General features: G+C 43.2%; 1 protein-coding gene across 12 annotated transcripts in view; it reads left to right on the plus strand.

The window, feature by feature from the left end:
• LOC123507349 (ankyrin repeat and zinc finger domain-containing protein 1-like) overlaps positions 1-12,028 on the plus strand; it is a 360,722-nt gene that overhangs the window by 37,302 nt on the left and 311,392 nt on the right. Inside the window, exon 3 of one of the 12 annotated variants that reach the window (XM_045260131.1) lies at positions 440-621. The exons of the other annotated variants lie outside the window; for them this stretch is intronic. The gene's annotated coding sequence lies outside the window, so the exon portion shown is untranslated. The remainder of the gene's footprint in view (positions 1-439; positions 622-12,028) is intronic. 12 annotated transcript variants of the gene reach the window in all.

The following is a 12,028-nucleotide window of genomic DNA, read 5'->3' on the forward strand; positions in this document are numbered from 1 at the left end:
ATTTAAAAGAGGAAGGAAACGCCACTTGGCACTGTTATATGTGGGAAGGTGGTAGGAGGTGTTTAGTCCCAACATGTATATACCAAATTGTCTTTGCAATAAACAGATTTGGAGAAGGTAGGTTTTTTCTGATCCTCACTGCCTCTTGAATAGCCTAAAAGGACTAGATATCGCTTAGGACTGAGTTTGGCAAATAAACCATGCAGGGAGGACAACCAAAGAAACCTGGCCTTGTCACCTGAGTTAGAAAGACGCAAGCACCTAAGGGAAGCTTATACCGTTCGAGTTGTGTACTCTAGTCCATGCTGTCTACTAGCTTAGGGCGTTGCTAGCGGAAGGCACTGCACGCTGCCTGGCCAACCCACCATAAGGATAGAGTAAGGTTAGGGGCACAGTACATCAGCCAGGTGCTTCAATGGGAGTGTTTTCTCGCCAACAGCCTACGGGGAACCTTGGATAAGTCCTGTGTCGGGCCTCCATATGGCCCACACAGGTGAAGTGTTACATGAGCTCTCCTCGGCCTCCCCTGCCTTGCCGCTTGTGGATGAAGAGACAGTGGGGAGACTGCAGTGAAGGGGGCCAGTGGCGTAACAATACTTACCATAATGTATAGTAGTCTATGTGAGCAGAAAAGGCATTTGAGAATCTCTTCTTGTCTAGACACAAATTGTTGTTGTCCAGTTTGATCAACATGTTTGGTAATTGGATGTCAATGGATGCCACGAGAGGTCTTCAATTCAAATTTATTCCAGTGGACCAAGGCTGTACTTAGTATGGCTGCCTACAGCTGATTCAAATGATCACATTCCTTCCCACTGTAATAATGTTCTATAATACACTCTTACACTCCACACTACCACTTATGTCACACTTCCATGTAAAACAGTCTCTCTCAAACCACTCATACACTTCAAAAAACCTCCATTTAGGATCACAGTGGTGATATGGCATGTAAAATTCATAGACAAAAATTCAGTATTACTACCCTTACAATTCCAAGTCTGACTTCAATACACCTCTTGCAATGGCTACAATGCAGTGTTAAGTTGTGTTACTTGAAGAGTGCCTGCAAGCTCCAAAATATAAAATGATACAATCCTCTCACTACACACTGACTGCACCAGCAACCCAGCTGCCTAGCATGTCTTCTTTGTATGAAGCTGGTGAAACTGATAAATCTTGCAGATAAATCTTGCAGGAGGAATTTTACCTGTGATTTATGTATCACTAGTTTCTAGTATTGACGAAATATTCTTTCTGTGACATGTATTGTGAAAGAAATCAGGCAGATAAGCGATAGCGATCTGCTGAAAGAGAGCAATTATGTATAAAGTACAGTAAGACCAGGTATCTACAGGCTTTGAGACTGTCAATCCTGCTATCTTTAGTCCCACATTCAGCTTGATTTATATTATATCATAATTCATAGACATCACTTAAAAAATAATTGAAAAAATAATAGTAGACAAATATGAATATTGCTTAAATCTTAGCGGAATATCATGACCTTGCAACAACTCTTGTGCAATTCATACTCATCTTGAGTGGAGACAAGAATGAATTTGCCAAGCATGCAAGAGCAAAGAGAGCAAATACCAAATGAACTTTTATTGATGTATGATATAGACATGGCAGAAGGATACTGAAAGTCAACTTATGCACTAGAATGCTATCGAAACAATGTTATGAATGCACTTGATTGCTATCGAAACAAATAATAGATCACATTTTAATAAAAACTTATTTATTAACCACAACATGGAACACTCATAGGTTTAGGAATGATGAATATGGACATGATAAGATATATATATATATATATATATATATATATATATATATATATATATATATATATATATATATATATATATATATATTAATGAAATACCGCGGTATTTCATTAATAATTCACTATCACTTAGTGCCACAGAGTCTAGGTTATCCTCGTGGCATGAGTGTATATGAATACTAAGATATGATATCCATTATAGCAGGTAATAGAGGAGTGGAAACAAATATCATGAGGAAAGACATCACGCAGTTTAAAAGAGTCACAAGAATAAGAAGCGGCCGAGTCGCCGCGAGTCTCCCATTTCGTCTGTGGCTCATCTCATCTCTGCTTTATTTTTTGGTATTCCATGTAAGATTTCACTTTATGCATTACAAAACAATCCTTTCTTTGGGGCAAGGTTTGCAAAAAGCTAATAGAAATGTTGTTTTGTGAACATAAATGCGAAAATGTGAGAGAATTTGTACGTAGCTTCTCTAACTTCAATGACACATATGACATCATAAAAGTAGTGGTACACCGGTGGCCCAATGTGCTGCCAAACGTATATATAATTTTTTTTTTTTTTTTAACCCATGTGGTATGTTGGGGATCAGCCCAGAATGCATCCCCCCCCCTATTTCCTATGGGAAAATTACGTCCGCTTAACGAATTTTTGCTCTACGAACAGCTTTGACACCCCCTATCCTGTTCGTTAAGTGGAGTATTACTGTACCACGGTATTTCATTAGTAATTCACTATCACTCAGTGCCAAGGAGTCAAGGTTATCCTCGTGGCATGAATATATATAAATACTAAGATATGATATCGATTATAGCAGGCAATAGAGGAGTGAAAACGTAAACATCATGATGAAAGTAACATGCAAGCAAAAGGGTCACAAGAAGAAGAGTGGCTGCGAGTTTCCAGCTTCGTCTGTGGCTCATCTCATCTCTGCTTTATTTTTTGGTATTCCATGTAAGATTTCATTTTATGTATTACAAAACAATCCTTTCTTGGTGCAAAGTTTGTAAAAAGCTAATAGAAATGTTGTTTTGTGAACATAGATGCATATATAAGACAGTAACACCACCTCCAGAGGTGATGTTCCCAGCAACCCCAGAGCAACCTGAAAGCAACCTTGTTACCGTCCCTCCAAGCGTTCATGGATGCCATTTCGCTGCAAGAGGTTGCTCTGACGTTGTTAAAGAATCTTGGATCCAGCTCCAGGAGCGCTAGAGACAGAGGTGGGGAACCAGCCAATCACAGCGAAACTACCGCGTTCAGTTCCTCACCCAGCAAATTCAAACCCAGAAAATTTGCTAAAATGGATGTGGTTGTACGTTATGCGGATTTTTTTATCTAACTTTATATAGTACGTTAAACCAGAAATTCGTTAAACAAACGTTCGTTAAGCAGAGTATTACTGTATACAGTAATACTCCGCTTAACGAAGAGGATAGAGGGTGTCAAAGCTGTTCGTAGAACGAAAATTCGTTAAGCGGACTTAATTTTTACATAGGAAATAATGGAAATAAGGGGGATGCATTCTGGGCTAGTCCCCAACATACTATATGGGTTAAAGAAAAAAAAACCATATATATATATATATATATATATATATACGTTTGGCAGCATATTGGGACACCGGTGTACCACTACTTTTATGATGTCATATGAGTCATTGGAAGTTAGAGGAGCTACGTCCAAATTCTCTCACATTTTCGCATTTATGTTCACAAAACATTTCTATTAGCTTTTTACAAATTTCTATTAGCTTTTTACAAACTTTGCCCCTAAGAAAGGATTGTTCTGTAATACATAAAGTGAAATCTTAAAGGAATACCAAAAAATAAAGCAGAGATGAGATGAGCCACAGACGAGCGGAGACGCGGTGACTTGGCGCTTCTTCTTCTTCTTGTGAACCTTAGCCTGCGTGTTGTCTTTCCCCATGATATTTGTTTCCACTCCTCCATTGCCTGCTACAATGGATATCATATCTTAGTATTCATACACGTTCATGCCATGAGGATAACCTCAACTCCGTGACACTGAGTGATAGTGAATTATTAATGAAATACTGCGGTATTTCATTAGTAATTCACTATCACTCAGTGCCATGGAGTCAAGGTTATCCTTGTGGCATGAGCGTATATGAATACTAAGTTATCATGTCTATTATAGCAGGCAATAGAGGAGTGAAAACATAAACATCATGATGAAAGTAACACGCAAGCAAAAGAGTCACAAGAAGAAGAAGAAGCAGCTGAGTGGCCGCGAGTCTCCCGCTTAGTCTGTGGCTTATCTCATCCCTGCTTTGTTTTTTGGTATTCCATGTAAGATTTCACTTTATGCATTACAAAACAATCCTTTCTTGGGAGCAAGGTTTGTAAAAAGCTAATAGAAATGTTTTGTGAACATAAATGCATATATAAGACACTAACACCATCTGGAGAGGTGGTGTTCCCAGCAACCTCAGAGCAACCTGATAGCAACCTTGTCACTGTCCCTCCAAGCGTTCATGGATGCCATTTCGCTTCAAGAGGCTGCTCTGACGTTGTTAACCCGAAAACTGCTGTACGCCTTCTGGGTGGCTTGGCGGCAAACTGCTGTACGCCTTCTGGAAGCGCTCTTTTTAAACAGGCACCATAAAGTTCCCGTGATTCATATTTCTTTGAAATTATTTTTTGTGTTCTAATAACCTTTCTTTTAGTAATTTATATCCTTCTAATAAGAATTTGGTTATTTATATCATATTTATAAAGGAAAACAATGAAACACTATGTTTTTATTTTATTTAGTCGACATTGCATTCCTTTCATAGATATTAGAGATTGAGTCTCATGTATGGTAAGAGGAAGCTATAATGTAGTAGTATAGAAGTTGTTTTTGTACAATAGAAAAGAGATAAAGCGAATAAGATTATGGAAACAAGACCATCTTCACTAGACGTTTGTAACACTGTCAGACGTGTCGGCCCGGCCGCATCGCGCGTCATGAGACATGACTCATCTCTCTCTCTCTCTCTCTCTCTCTCTCTCTCTCTCTCTCTCTCTCTCTCTCTCTCACACACACACACACACACACACACACACAGATATATAGTATGATATGTATGTTATTGTGGCTTACACGGAACTAATATTTCGTTACTTTATTTATTGTGAACCAAGCAAAGAGTAGTATTTTAGTTTCACTTATTTATTTTGAACAAAGTGAGAGAGAGAGAGAGAGAGAGAGAGAGAGAGAGAGAGAGAGAGAGAGAGAGAGAGAGAGAGAGAGAAAAAATGTAAAACAATAGGGGCTAGAACAATAACCAGTGCATATGCATTTTACTTGACCAATTTATCCATTCCATATGTATGTTGTTTACTCAATATACTTTGATGCCATTTACTTCATTTGCGATTCAAAATATTAGTGTCAGAATAATGGAAAGAATATTACTTATACGGAAATTGCCATTATAGAAATAAAATACTTTTGTTTTATCATTTATTTCTCTTGAAGCAAGCAAGAGAGAGAGAGAGAGAGAGAGAGAGAGAGAGAGAGAGAGAGAGAGAGAGAGAGAGAGAGAACATTCGAGCGTTGAAAACACTGTCCCGTCGACGAACAGTGGCAATAAGCGGTCTGTGTGTATCCTCCCTGCCTCCTCCCCCTACCTCCCCCCTCCCATCCCGCTCTCCACAATGCCTCCAGATCCTGCCAGAAATCCATTTTGTGGCGAAAAATACTTAGAAATATGGTAGCTACAGTAAATTTTGAGTTACAGAATTGTGAAATGAAGTATCTGTGACACATCTTTATAAAGTATATATCTTTCAGTGAAAGTCAATCGTTCGCTGATTTAGCCGCACCAGGAGACACCCTCTGAATGTGAATGCCGCAGTTTACGGGTTAAAGAATCATGGATCCAGCTTCAGGAGCGCTAGAGACAGAGGCGGGGAGCCAGCCAATCACAGCGAAGCTACCGCGTTCGGTCCCTCACCTGGCAAATTCAAACCCAGAAAATTCGCTAAAACAGATGTGGTTGAACGTTATGCGGACTTTTTGCTCAAACTTTATATAGTACATTAAACCGGAAATTCGTTAAACGAACGTTCATTAAGGGGAGTATTGCCACATATATATATATACAGGCAACCCCCGTTTAACGAAGGGGTTACGTTCCTAAAAAACACTTCGTTAAGTGAAACTTCGTTAAGCGAACCGATTATAACAAGTTTAACCCCTGATTTGAACTTCCATTGAGAGTAAACAAAGCGAAAGTGCATCATAGTACAGTAAAAGGTTTAATGAAAGTAAAAATTATGAAGTTAAACATTTAGGTAGTTTACTTTAAGTCATTATAATGTACACTAATGTATGTATGTACGTAACTTTATAATGTTGATGATCTTAACTTTATGAAGGGAGGAGAGTGAAACGGAAATACACTAACCGGCAACCTGTGGAATGTAAACAAAGTGCGCATCATGGTACCGCATACAAAACTTATGTACCACATTTTCACAAGGCTTTCCATTTTATCTATTGTAGAGTCACGAGTTCTGGTGGTTCTTGTAGCTTGCAAGGAAGATGAGGTCTCACTAGCCTTCTTAATAGAGTCTCTTGACTTGAAAATAGTAGACAGTAGATGGAGTCAAGCCATGGTGGGAAGCAATGTTATTAGTTTTCTGGCCTTTCTCTTGTCTGTGAATAATACCCAGCTTCATTTCGAGAGTAAGACACTTCCTGGTCTTCTTAGGAACGTTAGGCCACATTGCAGGGCGTTTTGGTGGTAAGTTGAACTAAGGAAGATGAGCTGCTGGTGACGCTGTTATGTTTTGACTGGGCAGTGAGTGGTGCGTGTGATCTTGATCTTGATCTTGATGCTACAGGTTACACAGAATTTCTTCTGAGTCAGGCCTTTGTATCGGCAGAGCCTGTGTTGTCCACGAGAGGCTTGATCTTGATCTTTATTCTAAAGGTGTCTCAGGATTTCTCCTGAGGCAGGCCTTAGTACCAGCAGCTCCTGATGTATTCAAAAGCCTGTCAGCTTGCATGATACAGTGGGGCTTTCAAATTTGGAAAAAAAATTACCTGGATAAAACTTCGTTAAAGCGAGTTTGGTGTTTGTTAAACGAGCAGATGGTAGTAAATGAAACCTTCGTTATAACGAAATTTCGTTGTGTGAACCTTCGTTAAACGGGGTTGCCTGTATATATATAATATATATATATATATATATATATATATATATATATATATATATATATATATAGATATATATATATACATATATATATATATATATATATATATATATATATATATATATATATATATATATATATATATATATATATATATATATTGTTACGGTTAACTGCTGCTCACCGGGAGTATGACACTCCACAGGGTCCCCAACACTATATTTCACAGCAGCCGCAACACTCAGGTTCTTTCTGCTGAAAATGTGCAAACTCTAATAGACTGCTGTTCCCTCACGCTGCCCTGAGAGGCGACGAGATACTCTGTTATCACTCGTGCCTAATGAGGATTTGGTAATGATGCCAGCGTGTACTAATCCCTTCCCTGAGCCTTGCACACCCAGCCCTTAGTAGTAGACAAATAATACTACAGAAATAGAAGTTGCCAGCAGTGTATAACTTCCCCCACTGCTAGGGAATCTCCTTAGTAATTCCTTCTCCTCTTGTACCAGACCAAGTAGAATTTATAAATAGTATATAAGTTATGTGTTAAGGGCGAAGCCTTAATACTCCATAGAGAAAACCACCCACAAGGACAATTCCACCCACTTCTCTACGGAAGTATTAATGCTTCTCCACATGTCTTGTTCTCAGACTGTAAGTGCCTACAGACTGGGACAAGACGTGCAGTGTATATTACTATATTACTTAATGCAACAGATGCTTGCCAGCACCTGTTAAAACTGACTCCCTGTGCCTACGTCTTACTACAAGACATGATGCGTATTCCACATCCGGTGGTATACACAAGCCCAGCTACCAACTCCTGGTGACAGCCAGTTTGACAGGCTCCGAGTCCCCAACATCAATATCGTGTTCTATCAACTGAGTCCTGCCCGGAACACTGCTAAACACGGAAGAGTACTTCCTCAGCCGCCGAAGCAACTCATCTTGCTGATACCCTTCTAAGTGCTCAACCTTCTCTTTCAAGAGATGGAAGCTATTCCGTTCCTACTGTCCCGTAGGAACGACAGGTTCAGGCCCAATAACTTCTGGGCCTCTCCCTCCCAGCAGAAAAATAAAACTGAAGATGCCTCATGCATGGCAGAACTAAAAGAGCCCTTCTGGCTAGTAGAATGAAAATAGGGCTTCAGCATGTTAACGTGACACAGCTGAGCCCTCTTGCGCCGATCAGGAGTGACCACCAGGTAGTCAAGGTCACCCACCTTCTTTTCTTTAACATAGGGGCCACTATAGCGGGCAAGAAGCGGCTGGCCCTGAAGTGGTAACAACACAAGCACTTCATCTCCAGGGGCAAAACTCCGATACTCGGCCCTGCGATCATAATACCCCTTCATAGTCTGCTGGGCCTTACACAGGTGGGTCTGCACCACCTCTAATACCTTGGCCAATCTCTCTCGACTGCTCATGAGGCTTTTAAGCAGTGAGACGGCTCAGGCGACGGCTGACACCAAGCCTACTGAACTACGTTGAGCGGTCCACGCACTCGGTGTCCAAACACTAGTTGATTGGGTGAGAAACCGAGGGACTCAGTGGGCACTTCTCTCACTGCAAATAAGACATAGAGGACACCCTTGTCCCAATCCTTATCTCTCTCAAAGCAAAAGCTCTTGAGCATGGTCTTAAGGGTTTGATGATGTATCTCCAGGGCTCCCTGAGACTGCTGATGATAAGCACTGGACACGATGTGCTTGATCCCCCACTCGGTCATTGCATCTTTAAACAATTTTGAAGTAAAATTGGTCCCCTGATCGGACTGCAGCTCAGCTGGCAATCCAAAGTGTGTAAAGAAATTCAATAAAGCCTTCAGCACCAGCTTAGAGTGAGTGCTTCTCAGGAGAATCGCTCCAGGGTACTGAGTGGTAACATCCATTATGGTTAACAAATACTTGTGACCAGCCCTGGTTGCAGGCAGAGGACCTACTATATCAATCAAAGCCCTCGTAAATGGAGGATCAACAGCAGGGATGGGGTGGAGAGGTGCCACAAGGGTTGTCTGATTAGTCTTGCCCACCAATTGACAGGTGTGGCAGCACTTGAGAATTGTGGCTACTTCTCCAGGCATGCTGGGCCACCAAAAATTGCGACGCAGGCGAGCGACGGTCTTCCGGATGGCCAGGTGTCCAGCCATGGGCCCCTCATGTGCCAATAGCACAAGTGCCCCCCGCAGCTTATGCGGCACAACTACTTGCAGTAATTCACCACCGTCACTCTCCTGCCATATCCGACACAACACCCCTTGGTGCAAAACAAACTTCTCCCTGCCCTCCAACTCCTTACTTCCCTCACCCACTCGAGCAAAGAAGGAGGCCAACGCCGGGTCCTCCTGCTGCTTACGAATGAGCTCTTTTTTTTTTTTTTTTTTTTTTTTTTTTTTTTTTTTTTACGGTAAGGCCTATAGCGCCTGTAGGCACACTAGAAGAGTGTATAGGAAGCACTGTTCAGCTTCCGCCCATTAGTGACGCAGGCAATTTTATTTATAGTGGTACCCATATTAGCTCATCTTGAGTGTAACCACCTAGAGCCTGGGTATCATGGTGACATGTAGGTAACTTTAAACCACTCAACAAATGGCAAAGTGTTTTAAGGCTGTACGTGGTGGGATTCGAACCTACGCGTGAACGTCTGCCTGATCCCACGCTCACCACCTTATCCACTACGCCACCGCCTCCCTGCAGGCTCTAGCTGGGTAAGAGAAAGGGGAACTATGGGGTCATGAGGTTGAGGCAACGCTGCAACCCTACTTCCCACACGGCATCGAGGACGGAGAGCTGGCCCAGGCTGCTCCGCTCCTGCCATGTAATTCAGTGAGTCCTCAGAAGGATCATCACCAGCCAGGCAGTCACCAGGCAAGGGAACAGCTCGCTCCCTGCCTCCACTATGCTCCACAGGGGAAGAAACTTCCAACTCCCCTGCAAAGCTGGAAGCCTCCCCACCCTGGGTGCCAACTTCCAACAAACTGCCTGACTCATCATGCTGGGGCCTGTGCTGAACATCAGAGCCCTCAGCCTCCACACCAGAAAGCAACTCAGCACAAGTGCTCCCTCCGGAGTGCTCTGCAGAGTGAGGATAACCATCAAACAACTCAGCTACACCCAACATTACGTCCTCACTCTCAGCAACAACTCCAGCCGAGTCCGGTGCATTAACAGGTGACTCCACGCCGTCACCGTCAGCCTCTACACCTGAACTTAATGGTGAGCCCAACGCTGGCTCCACCACATCAGCACTGCTACTCCCATCTGGAGTCAATCCCACGTGCTGCTAGCAGCCTCCTGGGTAGTAAAAGGCTCTCTCTCTCTCAGCCCAACAGGCCTGAGAGTGGGTAACAACATTCACAGAGTCCTGCACCACTTGCCCAGACTCCTCAGCAACCTCACCCTCATCGGAGGTTAGAATCCATACACGACCACCAGCCAAATCATTCCCAAGCAGGAAGTCCACTCCTGCGACTGGCAATTCGTCCGCCACTGCTACCTGAGCTGTAGCAGTGACAAGGGGACATGACAGCGTCACCTCAGCCGTCATGAACTCCTCCACAGTGTTAAGTCCACGACACAACACTGTATCTTGCAGTACAATGACGGGATACTTTGTGCCATCAATCTCAACAGTGCCTCCACATAGGAAAGGATGGCATCAGTCAAGCTCACTATTTTTAGTAAGAGCGGGCATGGCAACAGGGTTAGGGACAGGTGGGTCAACCTGCTCTCCCTCTTCCAAAGACGACTCAGGCACACACCGTGCTTTCTACACTCTAAAGCCTGAAGGAGCAATCAACTGATCATTACAAACTTTGTCTGGCCACACCAGCAAGGCAACGGCTTCTCTGAGGACTTGGGAATTTCAGTTGTTACTAACTTTGGGCAATTGAACTTGAAATGCCCATTTTCTCAGCAGTGATAGCACGTGGGCTGGTAATCATACTTGGGTGTTTTGGGGCCGCCTTCCCGCCGTCCCATCCTTCGCAGAAGAAGGAGGGTGGGGGCCTGGGGCTTTCCCAAACCCATCTTACTGCCAAATCCAGTATATCGCCTAAAATGGCCTGGAGAGCCCGAGGAAGAACTGCCACCACTCCTGGGCCTCCCTTAGGACCACCTTCCTTTGATTCCAACTCCCAGGCTGCTGCACAGGACGGTGGGCCAACACATAATCATCAGCCCATGTAGCAGCCTCCTTCAAAGTCCTAAACCTCTTCTCCCTCAACAGAGGTACCAGCTCCTTATCAGCAATGTCAATGAACTGCTCCATAACTACTAACTCCTTCAGGGCCTCGAGAGAGTCAACACCCTCGCTTGCAATCCACCTCTCAAACACTTGCTCCAGTGAACGAGCACACTTGAGGTAGGAGTCACTTGCTCGCTTCCTCTTTCCTCTAAATTGCAAGCGATAGGCTTCTGGTCGCAGCTCATATGCCCGCAAGATGTCAGCCTTAAACTCCTCATAATCATCCAGATCATCAGCTGACATTTTGTCATAAACTTCAAGGCTTTTCCCTTGAGCTTATTCGCGACCAAGCCTACCCATCTCTCCCGAGACCAAGCAAACTCCTTGGCTTTCCTCTCAAAGCGAACAAACCATTCAGCCACTTTAGCCTCATCAAACTCAGGAACTAGCTGGAGACTTTGAACTAAAGTACGCTCTATACTCTGTTCTCCTCCTCCTCCTGTACCTCCAATAACTCCAGGCGTACTTACAGCATGGCGAGTTCTCTCCCACTCCAACTCTCTATCATTATCTGTCTTTTCCCTCTCCATCTCCAATCTCATCATTTCCATCTCTCTAGCCTCCTTCTCTGCTGCTAGTCTCTGAATTTCTCGTCTCTCTTCCGCCTCTCTAGCCCTCTCCTCAGCAGCTAGTCTCTTTAACTCTCGCCTCTCTTCTGCTTCTATCTCCATTTTCCTTATATCCAACTTCAATCGCAGTTCCTCCTGTCTGGCAGCTGACTGGACACTATCAGCAATACTGCTTGCTGGACTAGATCGTCGGGAGCCTCCCCTGCTTCTAATACTTTTGCCAGGGCTAATATGTCCCACATCACCT

The sequence above is a fragment of the Portunus trituberculatus genome, chromosome 22 (genome assembly GCF_017591435.1).
Source record: "Portunus trituberculatus isolate SZX2019 chromosome 22, ASM1759143v1, whole genome shotgun sequence".
NCBI lineage: Eukaryota > Metazoa > Arthropoda > Malacostraca > Decapoda > Portunidae > Portunus > Portunus trituberculatus.